Genomic DNA, 13,570 nt, shown 5'->3' with positions numbered 1-13,570 from the left:
CAACGTTGTGGAGCCGAAAACATATAATATTTGTTTTAATGATTTAAACCCATACTTTTTTAATCGTTAATCAAATACAACCACCAACAGTTTGCTCTTGCTCTAAGATGGCAACTCAGCGCAAATGTGCATGTGACAATTGAATCTCAACAAGGAAACAGTCGGTGGTTGTATTCAATGTTCATTGAAAAAGTATGGATTCAGCAAACAAAGAAAGGCAACCGACTACAGAGGACAAACATAGGTACAAAGTCGGTGTTTCATAATACAATGTTTTTTTTAAAGTATTGACCTTGGGCGAATTGATGAAGTCGAGCTAGGTTCCACAAAGCTGGTCTCTGCAATTCTGGGAACTGTCCTGTGCAAGTTTTAAATTGACACAATACCTGTTAGCAAAGGTGTCAGCTAGATATGATGTTCAAGAGCTTGTAGATATTTGTAGTCTTGCATGTCTACTCTAATGCTGATTAGCATTTTAGAATCTTGGAGTAAATAGAGCAGAAAATATTGATATTTCACCTTGCCCGAGAGAGATTTACACGATTATCAAAACGTCACTCCAGGGTAAACATACACAATAAATAGCCCTTATTTTAAGTGTTATTAAATTAAAATAAATGGAGAAACGATTGAACCATTTCCCGGTTTGTCCGGGCCAACGTGGGGCTCTATTGGTAAAGTTCATCAGAACCTTCCTTCACCGAAGAAGGTGGAGTTTAGTCCGCAAACTTGTAAGCGATGTCATGGCGAGGTTGGCTAGCTAAAGACATGCTTAGAAACACATCATGAGGTCTAATGGTAGTCTCAAACCGAACTGTGCATGTGCAAGCTGACAAACCAAAGGCAATCCTTCATATAACAGCCTGGTCTCATAGACTAGAGTTAACAGCCTGGTCTCATAGACTTGACGTAACATAGTAAATGTAAATCTGGCTCACTCAAATTGGTGTGATATGTTACGTTTGGTAAATCTGGATCACTCAAATTGGTATATGTTACGTTTGGTAAATCCGGATCACTCAAATTGGTATATGTTACGTTGGTATTATATCAGACAGAAGATTACTTACGGCAAAAATCTAAAGTAGGCTTGTTGGTAGGGTGGATGGGTAGCTGTATAATGTAAACATCTAGCAACCCGACAGTTGTGTGTTCAATTCTCATCAAGGACAACTTTAGCTCATTACTACTTTTGATCTACTTTGCAACTACTTACCATGTTAGCTTACCTTAACCATTTAACCCAACTCCTTTAATTTTTATTTAACCTTTATTTAACTAGGCAAGTCGTTTCACCTAACTCCTAACCATCACCCCTAACCCCTAGCCTAGCTAATGCTAGCAACCTAGCTAACATTATTAGTGTTAGCCACCTAGATAACTTTGTAAAATATCATGCGAAGTATATGAAATGGATGATGTACGTCCACAAATTAATACATACCATACGAATCGTAACATACTTTTGGTAATGTAGTGTATGTGGACACCTGCTCTTCTAACAACTCATTCCAAAATCATGGGCATTAACATGGAGTTGGTTCCCCCTTAGCTGTTCTAAACAGCCTCTACTCTTCTGGGAAGGTTTTCCACTAGATGTTGGAACATTGCTGCGGGGACTTGCTTCCATTCAGCCACAAGAGCATTAGTGAGGTCGGACACTGGTATTGTCCGATTAGGCCTGGCTCGCAGTCTGTGTTCCAATTAATACCAAACGTGTTCGATGGGGTTGAGGTCAGGACTCTGTGCAGGCCAGTCAAGTTCTTCCCACACCGGTCTCGACAACCCATTTCTGTATGGACCTCGCTTTGTGCACGGGGGCATTGTCAATCTGAAAAAGGAAAGGGCCTTCCCCAAACTGTCACCACAAAGTTGGTTGCACAGATTTGTCTAGAAAGTCATTGTATGCTGAAATGTTAAGATTTCCCTTCACTTGAACTAAGGGGCCTGAACCATAAAAACAGCCCAGACCATTATTCTTCCTCCACCTAACTGTAGAGTTGGCACAATGTATTGGGGCAGGTAGCGTTCTCCTGGCATCCGCCAAAACGAAGATAGACGATTTTACGTGCTACATGCTTCAGCACTTGGAGATCACAATTCTGTGAGCTTGTGCGGCCTACCACTTCACAGCTGAGCCGTTGTTGCTCCTAGAAGTTTCCATTTCACAATAACAGTTGGCAGGCTCTAGCGGGGCAGAAATTTTATGAACAAACTTGTTGGAAAGGTGGCATCCTATGAGTGTGCCACATTGAAAGTCACTGAACTCTTCAGTACGGGCCATTCTACTGCCAATGTTTGTCTATGGAGATTGCTTGGCTGTGCGCTCGATTTTATACACCTATCAGCAACAGGTGTGGCTGAAAAGCCGAATCCACTAATTTGAATGGGTGTCCACAAACTTTTGCCCATAAAATGTATCATACTCATAGGAGTGTCCTGGATTGACATTTACTATGTATACTCAGTGTATATCGCTTTCACAAGGTTGGTGTAATAACATGTTTAACTACTTAAGACATTGGCTTGAATCTAGATTGTGCATTTAGATTTCAAGAAAGGTTAAGAACTAAGGAAACCTTTTTCACTTCTCTCATTAGCTTTATTCGAGACCATCAAAACCAAACCTTGTATCATAAATAGTGTTCAAAACCATAGTGCCCACAAAGCTTATCTCTAAGCTAAGGACCCTGGGACTAAAAACCTCCCTCTGCAACTGGATCCTGGACTTCCTGACGGACCATTCCCAGGTGGCAGATCCTCAACACTGGGGCCCCTCAGGGGTGAAAGCTCAGTCCCCTCCTGCACTTCCTGTTCACTCATGACTGCACGGCCATGCACGACTCCAACACCATCAATAAGTTTGCTGACGAAACAACAGCCTGATCACTGACAACAATGAGACAGCCTATAGAGAGGAGATCAGAGACCTGGCTATGTGGTATCAGGACAACAGCCTCTCCTTCAATGTGAGCAAGACAAAGGAGCTGATCGTGGACTACAGGAAAAAGAGGGCCGAACAGGTCCCAATTAACATCGACGGGGCTGTAGTGGAGCGGGTCGAGAGTTTCAAGTTCCTTGGTGTCCACATCACCAATGAACTATCATAGTCCAAACACAGCAAGACAGTCGCGAAGAGGACAAGACAACACCTTTCCCTTCTCAGGAGACTGAACAGATTTGGCATGGGTCCCCAGATCCTCAAAAAGTTCTACAGCTGTACCATTGAGAGTATCCTGACCGGTTGCATCACAGCCTGGTATGGCAACTGCTCTGCCTCCAACCGTAAGGCGCTACAGTACGCACTACCATCTGTAGGGGTGGCAGGTAGCCTAGTGGTTAGAGTGTTGGACTAGTAAGGGAAAGGTTGCGAGATAAAATCCCCGAGCTGACAAGGTAAAAATAGTTTGTTGTGCCCCTGAACAAGGCAGTTAACCCACTGTTCCTAGAATTTGTTCTTAACTGACTTGCCTAGTTAAAAAAAATCAAATCACTGGGGCCAAGCTTCCTGCAATCCAGGACCTATATACAAGATGTGTCAGAGGAAGGCTCAAAAAATGGTCAGAGACTGTTCTCTCTGCTACAGCATGGCAAGTGGCACTGGAACACCACGCCTAGGTCCAAAGGCTGGGGTAGGCTGTCATTGTAAAAAAAAAAACTGACTGAAAAAAATTAAAATCAATAAGGCTGCTGAACAATTAATCAAATGTCCACCCAGACTATTTACATTGGCCCTCCCTTTGTTTGTACACTGCTGCTACTCGCTCTTTATTATCTGCGCAGTCACGTTAACCCTACCTACATGTATGTACAAATGACCTCGACTAACCTGTACCCCATTGACTAGTCTCGTTATTTTATTGTGTTACTTTTTATTTATTTTTTTAAACTTATTTTATTTAGTTTATTTAGTCAATATTTTTCTTGAACTGCATTGTTGGTTAAGTGCTTGTAAATAAGCATTTCACGGTAAGACCTAAACCTGTTGTATTCAGCGTATGCGACAAATACAATTTGAAATAACGACTGATTACTATTTGTCGATCATTCAATCATCAAAATTGACCCATGATACATTGTGGTTTTGATCCTCTCGAAACGGCCATTGATTTCTCAAATCCCAAAACCGGTCTGAATGGTATTTTTCGAAAGCGTTCCTTTCTCTCGCGATGTTGCGCCTCTTGGTTTAGAAACTCCATGATAATATTCTACTGCTAGGAGTACGGTAATTCACGGTGACCCACGTCCGCTGATGATGGCTAACCAATTCGATTTTTTTTTATATGGTTGTGCTGAATGGAAATGGACAATTCTAAATATCACAGTGCGAAAACAATAGATTGATGGAAGAAAATGATGTTCCCATACCGGGAGTCGAACCCGGGCCGCCTGGGTGAAAACCAGGAATCCTAACCGCTAGACCATATGGGACTGGTATCAACAGTATTATAGAATCATTTATGTAGGGTTCTTGTAACTTGCTAGCAACATAATCATTATGTCTAGCTCGGTTAACATACTGTTTTACTCATCTCATATGTATATACTGTATTTAGTCAATGCCACGCCGACATTGCTCATCCTAATATTGATATGTTATGTGCTATATGCTAAATGGTGTGTATGTGACCAACACAGTTTGATTTGAACATCCCATTTCACTGTTTCTATATGAACAACTGTAATTTGAGTGAAAACAAAAGTAATACTCTAAAACCAGGAAATATAATTTGGGAAAATATAAAACTGATTTTGGGGAGAAGAAAACAAATGTTATCGGCCCCCCCTTATTTGTTTAACAATCATTATTTTATCAGGTAGCATGGATTAAATAAATACAAATATTCAGCAATCTACACAAAATACCCCATAGAAAACATAAATACCTTATTTACATAAGTATACAGACCATTTGCTATGAGACTTGACATTGAGCTTCCACTGTATATACTGAGTATACAAAACATTAAGAACACCTGCTCTTTTCCATGACAGCGACTGATCAGGTGAATCCAGGTGAAAGCTATGATCCCTTATTGATGTCTCCTGTTAAATCCACTTCACTCAGTGTTGATGAGACAGGTTAAATAATTATTTTTAAGTCTTGAGACAATTGAGACATGGATTGTGTATGTGTGCCATTCAGAGGGTGAATGGACAAGACAGAAGATTTAAGTGCCTTTGAACGGGGTATGGTAGTAGATGCCAGGCGCACCAGTTTGTGTCAAGAACTGCAACAGTTTCCTGTGCATCAAGAATGGCCCACCACCCCAAAGGACATCCAGCCAACTGGACACAACTGTGGGAAGGATCGGTGTTAACATGGGCCAGCATCCCTGTGGAACACTTTCGACACCTTGTACTCCATGTCGCAATGAATTGAGGATGTTCTGAGGGAAAAGGGGGTGAAACTCAATATTAGCAAGGTGTTCCTAATGTTTCATATACTCATTGTATACACACTCACACACACTAGTGACATACCCACACCAGGCCCATACACATACACGACATATACACACACACGCATACCGACACAACACACACACACACACATACCGACAGAAAACACACAAGCATACCGACACAACACACACACACATACCGACACAACACACAAGCATACCGACACAACACACAAGCATACCAACACAACACACACACACATACCGACACAACACACACACGCATACCGACACAACACACACACTCACTTTTACACTCATCATATGCTGCTGCTACTCTGTTCTTTATTTTACTCTTATTATTATCTATCCTGATGACTAGTCACCTTACCCTGCCTTCATGTACATATCTACCTCAAATACCTCGTACCTCTGTACATTGATCTGGTACTGGTACTCCTTGTGTATAGCGTCACATTGATCTAGTACTGGAACATTTTGGACTATTTTCCTAAATGTGGATTTCAATATTATTGTAGCAGTCAGGCTCAAAATGTAAAAAAAGACCACCGTCCCTGGGTGGGCTCGAACCACCAACCTTTAGATTAACAGTCTAACGCGCTAACCAATTGCGCCACAGAGACCTGATTAGTTTCCTACACAGGGAAGCATATGAATGTAATGACGGGAGGGTATGGTTCTTATGTTACTCTTGATGTTAGACAGGCCGATAGCGAAATTCGGTGGCTGAATAATGCTACTGCAACTCTGTAGACTACAAAACTTATCTGGGAATATTTTATTTTTGCAGTTTAGCCGGATTCATGTTTTACCTTGCCATTATACCCAAATGGAGATCTTGATTCATGGCTAGGAAAAACTCCCTAGAAAAGAAACATAGAGAGGAACCAGCGCCCGGTTTCACAAAAGCATCTTCATGCTTATTCATTGGTTAGAATCTTCTTATGAGCATCGTTAAATCTCCGAGCTGTTTCCCAAAACCATCGTTAGTAAAGTTGTACTTGAAAACGCTCTTTATTTACCGATTGCCTCAGACCACTCGTACAACGGCTAAGTGCGCCGCAATTTAGTCATTTCTGTTGCTTGCACCGGAATTGCTTCTTGATTGCACCCTGAAGTGTTGGCAATTTATTTCAGTGAGAATCCCGATATTCCGGCACAGTGGACTTGTCATATACCCATAAAACCCGGGAATTCTTCCAATCATGTTTTACCCATTCATTTTTGCATCTGGGATTTTAAAACTACTTCATATTTTTATTGATTAATTTTATTTAACCTTAATTTAGGCAAGTCAGTTGAGAACACATTCTTATTTACAATGACGGCCTACCAAAAAGCCTCCTGCAGTGATGGGGGCTGGGATTCAAAATAAATATAATAAAATAAAAATATAGAGACAAGAGAGACAACACAACACTACGTAAAGAGAAGACCTAAGACAACAACATTTTTTTCAAATCAAATCAAATAACATTTTATTTGTCACATACACATGGTTAGCAGATGTTAATGCGAGTGTAGCGAAATGCTTGTGCTTCTAGTTCCGACAATGCAGTGATAACCAACAAGTAATCTAACTAACAATTCCAAAACTACTGTCTTATACACACAAGTGTAAGGGGATAAAGAATATATACATAAAGATATATGAATGAGTGATGGTACAGAGCAGCATAGGCAAGATACAGTAGATGGTATTGAGTACAGTATATACATATGAGATGAGAATGTAAACAAAGTGGCATAGTTAAAGTGGCTAGTGATACATGTATTACATAAGGATGCAGTCGATGATATAGAGTACAGTATATACGTATACATATGAGATGAATAATGTAGGGTATGTAAACATTATATTAGGTAGCATTGTTTAAAGTGGCTAGTGATATATTTTACATAATTTCCCATCAATTCCCATTATTAAAGTGGCTGGAGTTGAGTCAGTGTGTTGGCAGCAGCCACTCAATGTTAGTGGTGGCTGTTTAACAGTCTGATGGCCTTGAGATAGAAGCTGTTTTTCAGTCACTCTGTCCCAGCTTTGATGCACCTGTACTGACCTCGCCTTCTGGATGATAGCGGGGTGAACAGGCAGTGGCTCTGGTGGTTGTTGTCCTTGATGATCTTTATGGCCTTCCTGTAACATCGGGTGGTGTAGGTGTCCTGGAGGGCAGGTAGTTTGCCCCTGGTGATGCGTTGTGCAGACCGCACTACCCTCTGGAGAGCCTTACGGTTGAGGGTGGAGCAGTTGCCATACCAGGCGGTGATACAGCCCGCCAGGATGCTCTCGATTGTGCATCTGTAGAAGTTTGTGAGTGCTTTTGGTGACAAGCCAAATTTCTTCAGCCTCCTGAGGTTGAAGAGGCGCTGCTGCGCCTTCTTCACGATGCTGTCTGTGTGGGTGGACCAATTCAGTTTGTCTGTGATGTGTATGCCGAGGAACTTAAAACTTGCTACCCTCTCCACTACTGTTCCATCGATGTGGATAGGGGGTGTTCCCTCTGCTGTTTCCTGAAGTCCACAATCATCTCCTTAGTTTTGTTGACGTTGAGTGCGAGGTTATTTTCCTGACACAACACTCCGAGGGCCCTCACCTCCTCCCTGTAGGCCATCTCGTCGTTGTTGGTAATCAAGCCTACCACTGTTGTGTCATCCGCAAACTTGATGATTGAGTTGGAGGCGTGCATGGCCACGCAGTCGTGGGTGAACAGGGAGTACAGGAGAGGGCTCAGAACGCACCCTTGTGGGGCCCCAGTGTTGAGGATCAGCGGGGTGGAGATGTTGTCGCCTACCCTCACCACCTGGGGGCGGCCCGTCAGGAAGTCCAGTACCCAGTTGCACAGGGCGGGGTCGAGACCCAGGGTCTCGAGCTTGATGACGAGCTTGGAGGGTACTATGGTGTTAAATGCCGAGCTGTAGTCGATGAACAGCATTCTCACATAGGTATTCCTCTTGTCAAGATGGGTTAGGGCAGTGTGCAGTGTGGTTGAGATCGCATCGTCTGTGGACCTATTTGGGCGGTAAGCAAATTGGAGTGGGTCTAGGGTGTCAGGTAGGGTGGAGGTGATATGGTCCTTGACTAGTCTCTCAAAGCACTTCATGCTAGGGTCAGTTTGTTATATCTGGAGTACTTCTCCTGTCCTATTCGCTGTCCTGTGTGAATCTAAGTGTGCGTTCTCTAATTTTCTGCTTCTCTCTTTCTTTCTCTCTCTCGGAGAACCCGAGCCCTAGGACCATGCCTCAGGACTACCTGACATGATGACTCCTTGCTGTCCCCAGTCCACCTGGCCATGCTGCTGCTCCAGTTTCAACTGACCTGAGCCCTAGGACCGTGCCCCAGGACTACCTGACATGATGACTCCTTGCTGTCCCCAGTCCACCTGGCCATGCTGCTGCTCCAGTTTCAACTGTTCTGCCTTACTATTATTCGACCATGCTGGTCATTTATGAACATTTTAACATCTTGGCCATGTTCTGTTATAATCTCCACCCGGCACAGCCAGAAGAGGACTGGCCACCCCACATAGCCTGGTTCCTCTCTAGGTTTCTTCCTAGGTTTTGGCCTTTCTAGGGAGTTTTTCCTAGCCACCGTGCTTCTACACCTGCATTGCTTGCTGTTTGGGGTTTTAGGCTGGGTTTCTATACAGCACTTTGTGACATCAGCTGATGTAAGAAGGGCTATTTAAATACATTTGATTGATTGATGGCAACACAACATGACAACACAGCATGGTAGCAACACAACATAATAGCAACACAACATGACAACACAGCATGGTAGCAACACAACATGGTAGCAACACAACATGGCAGCACAAAACATGGAACAAACATTATTGGGCACAGCACAAAGGGCAAGAAGGTAGAGACAACAATACATCACGCAAAGCAGTAAGTGTCCATGATTGAGTCTTTGAATGAAGAGATTGAGATAAAACTGTCCTGGTTGAGTGTTTGTTACAGCTCGTTCCAGTCGCTAGCAGCAGCGAACTGAAATGACGAGTGACCCAGGGATGTGTGTGCTTTGGGGACCTTTAACAGAATGTGACTGGCAGAACGGTGTTGTGTGTGGAGGGTAAGTGCTGCAGTAAATATCTCAGATAAGGGGGAGTGAGGCCTAAGAGGGTTTTATAAATAAACATTACCAGTGGGTCTTGCGACAGGTATACAGAGGTCTGTGTTTTGTGTAGGCTGACCCCGGCGGGACGTTTTGATAGCCTCCGACAATGAATCCACAGATGAAAGGGGGAACCTAGATGACCAGTTTACAGAGGAATATAAAGTGCTGTGATATGTCCTATAAGGAGCATTGGTACAATGAATCCACAGATAAAAGGGGGAACCTAGTTTGTTTTTATTGAGTTTTCTTTGATAAATCTCTCCTCGTTTATTCTCCATCTTCTGTGGATTTTATATGGCAGTTAGCCACTAACTTTAGGTGCATTACCGCCACCAACTGGACTGGAGTGTGGACTTCATTCATCTTTCAATCAACCACGTGGGTTAGTATGCTCCTAAAAAAACAATGAGAGGATGGGAGAGTTGCAGCGAGTCAAGCAGACGGCCATTGCACTGCACAAGCAGACGGCCGTTGCACTGCACAAGCAGTTAGGATGAAATTGTCGAATAAGGTGTACATTTATTTTGCAATGCCGCGCAAACAACTTTAGGGTTTTGCATTCATCATCAAATCGTTTGTGATTGTTACACATTTTCAAAGGTTGTCTGCTTGACATTTTAAAATTTGATAGGGAAGCTGAAAGGACAATAATAATATTCAGGCTTTCTACTGGCATGTTTAAAACTTCACTATTACAGTGGAACGTTTTGTCCAGGAAGTTGTCTAAAAGGGATTGAACTTGTTGTTGGCCAATTGTTTTTTGGGAAATTTCTACACTACTTTCCTTCAGTCTAAAGCATTTCTTAATATTGTGCAGTTCATTTGGCTTTGATGCCTCATGATTGAGTTTTGCTCTGTTCAAGTAGACTGTGATTTTTCTGTGGTCTGATAGGGGTGTCAGTGGGCTGACTGAACACTCAGACTCTGGGTTAAGATCGGTGTACATACCTTAGGAGTCCCCTTGAAGCTTACCATCGACTATGTACAGACCCAGCATGCGACAGAGCTACAGGAATTTTGACCTGTTTTTGTCATAGTGGTGTCTAGGGAGGCATATTGTGGAGGGAATGCGGTCACCTCCAGGTAGGTGTTTGTCTCCCTGTGTGCTGAGGGTGTCAGGTTCTTGTCCAGTTCTGGCATGTAGGTCACCACAGACTAGTACATGTCCCTGGGCCTGGAAATGGTTGATCTCCCACACTAGGATGGAGAGGCTGTCATTGTTAAAGTACGGGGCTTATAGGGGGGATATACAGTACAGGGCTTATAGTGGGGGATATAGAGTACAGGGCTTATAGTGGGGGATATACAGTACAGGGCTTATAGTGGGGGGATATACAGTACAGGGCTTATAGTGGGGGATATACAGTATGGGGCTTATAGTGGGGGATATACATTACAGGGCTTATAGTGGGGATATACAGTACAGGGCTTATAGTGGGGGATATACAGTATGGGGCTTATAGTGGGGGGGATATACAGTACAGGGCTTATAGTGGGGGGATATACAGTACAGGGCTTATAGTGGGGGATATACAATACAGGGCTTATAGTGGGGGATATACATTACAGGGCTTATAGTGGGGGGATATACAGTATGGGGCTTATAGTGGGGGATATACAGTACAGGGCTTATAGTGGGGGATATACAGTACAGGGCTTATAGTGGGGGATATACAGTACGGGGCTTATAGTGGGGGGATATACAGTACAGGGCTTATAGTGGGGGATATACAGTACAGGGCTTATAGTGGGGGGATATACAGTACGGGGCTTATAGTGGGGGGATATACAGTACGGGGCTTATAGTGGGGGATATACAGTACAGGGCTTATAGTGGGGGATATACAGTACAGGGCTTATAGTGGGGGATATACAGTACAGGGCTTATAGTGGGGGGATATACAGTATGGGGCTTATAGTGGGGGATATACAGTACAGGGCTTATAGTGGGGGATATACAGTACAGGGCTTATAGTGGGGGGATATACATTACAGGGCTTATAGTGGGGGATATACAGTACAGGGCTTATAGTGGGGGATATACAGTACAGGGCTTATAGTGGGGGGATATACAGTACGGGGCTTATAGTGGGGGGATATACAGTACAGGGCTTATAGTGGGGGATATACAGTACGGGGCTTATAGTGGGGGGATATACAGTACGGGGCTTATAGTGGGGGGATATACAGTACGGGGCTTGCATTGGGGGAAATATGCTATATGGGGTATTGTGATGTCATTATGGGATATTGTGATGTCATTATGGGGTATTATGATGTCATTATGGGGTATTGTGATGTCATTATGGGATATTGTGATGTCATTATGGGGTATTGTGATGTCATTATGGGGTATTGTGTGTAGACTGAGGGGCATTTTCTTTTTGTGAATAAGGCTGTAATGGAACAAAATGTGGAAAAAGTCAAAGGTTCTGAATACTTTCCAAATGCACTGTATATTAGGATGTGTAGTATACATTACAGTATACACAGTATGATAAGTGTAGTAGACAGTGAGCTATATATATATACAGTAGATGTATAGTATACATTACAGTATATTAGCTGTGTAGTATACACAACAGTATATACAAGATGTGTAGTATACATTAGGCAGTATATATATTAGATGTGTAGTATACATTAGGCAGTATATATATTAGATGTGTAGTATACATTAGGCAGTATATATATTAGATGTGTAGTATACATTAGACAGTATATATATTAGATGTGTAGTATACATTAGACAGTATATTAGATGTGTAGTATACATTAGGCAGTATATATATTAGATGTGTAGTATCCATTAGGCAGTATATATATTAGATGTGTAGTATACATTAGGCAGTATATATATTAGATGTGTAGTATACATTAGGCAGTATATATATTAGATGTGTAGTATACATTAGACAGTATATTAGATGTGTAGTATACATTAGGCAGTATATATTAGATGTGTAGTATACATTAGACAGTATATTAGATGTGTAGTATACATTAGGCAGTATATATTAGATGTGTAGTATACATTAGACAGTATATATATTAGATGTGTAGTATACATTAGACAGTATATTAGATGTGTAGTATACATTAGGCAGTATATATATTAGATGTGTAGTATCCATTAGGCAGTATATATATTAGATGTGTAGTATACATTAGGCAGTATATATATTAGATGTGTAGTATACATTAGGCAGTATATATATTAGATGTGTAGTATACATTAGACAGTATATTAGATGTGTAGTATACATTAGGCAGTATATATTAGATGTGTAGTATACATTAGACAGTATATTAGATGTGTAGTATACATTAGGCAGTATATATTAGATGTGTAGTATACATTAGACAGTATATTAGATGTGTAGTATACATTAGGCAGTATATATATTAGATGTGTAGTATACATTAGGCAGTATATATATTAGATGTGTAGTATACATTAGGCAGTATATATATTAGATGTGTAGTATCCATTAGGCAGTATATATTAGATGTGTAGTATACATTAGACAGTATATATATTAGATGTGTAGTATACATTAGACAGTATATTAGATGTGTAGTATACATTAGGCAGTATATATATTAGATGTGTAGTATACATTAGACAGTATATGAGATGTGTAGTATCCATTAGGCAGTATATATATTAGATGTGTAGTATCCATTAGGCAGTATATATATTAGATGTGTAGTATACATTAGGCAGTATATATATTAGATGTGTAGTATACATTAGGCAGTATATATATTAGATGTGTAGTATACATTAGGCAGTATATATATTAGATGTGTAGTATACATTAGGCAGTATATACAGTATGAGATATGTAATATACATAATAGTATATACAAGATGTGTAGTATACATTAGGCAGTATATATTAGATGTGTAGTATACGTTAGACAGTATATGAGATGTGTAGTATATATTAGATGTGTAGTATACGTTAGACAGTATATGAGATGTGTAGTATACATTAGGCAGTATATATATTAGATGTGT

General features: G+C 41.3%; 2 non-coding genes across 2 annotated transcripts; both read right to left on the bottom strand.

Moving 5' to 3' along the window:
- Nucleotides 1-4,359: 4,359 nt before the first annotated feature.
- Nucleotides 4,360-4,431, bottom strand: trnae-uuc (transfer RNA glutamic acid (anticodon UUC)). The gene has a single exon. It is a non-coding gene; the product is annotated as a tRNA-Glu (tRNA).
- Nucleotides 4,432-5,975: 1,544 nt separating this feature from the next.
- trnan-guu (transfer RNA asparagine (anticodon GUU)) lies at nucleotides 5,976-6,049 on the bottom strand. The gene has a single exon. It is a non-coding gene; the product is annotated as a tRNA-Asn (tRNA).
- Between the last annotated feature and the right edge of the window lie 7,521 nt (nucleotides 6,050-13,570).

Source organism: Oncorhynchus nerka, linkage group LG20 (assembly GCF_034236695.1).
Source record: "Oncorhynchus nerka isolate Pitt River linkage group LG20, Oner_Uvic_2.0, whole genome shotgun sequence".
NCBI classification, from domain to species: domain Eukaryota; kingdom Metazoa; phylum Chordata; class Actinopteri; order Salmoniformes; family Salmonidae; genus Oncorhynchus; species Oncorhynchus nerka.
This window is presented reverse-complemented; position numbering and strand designations above follow the sequence as displayed.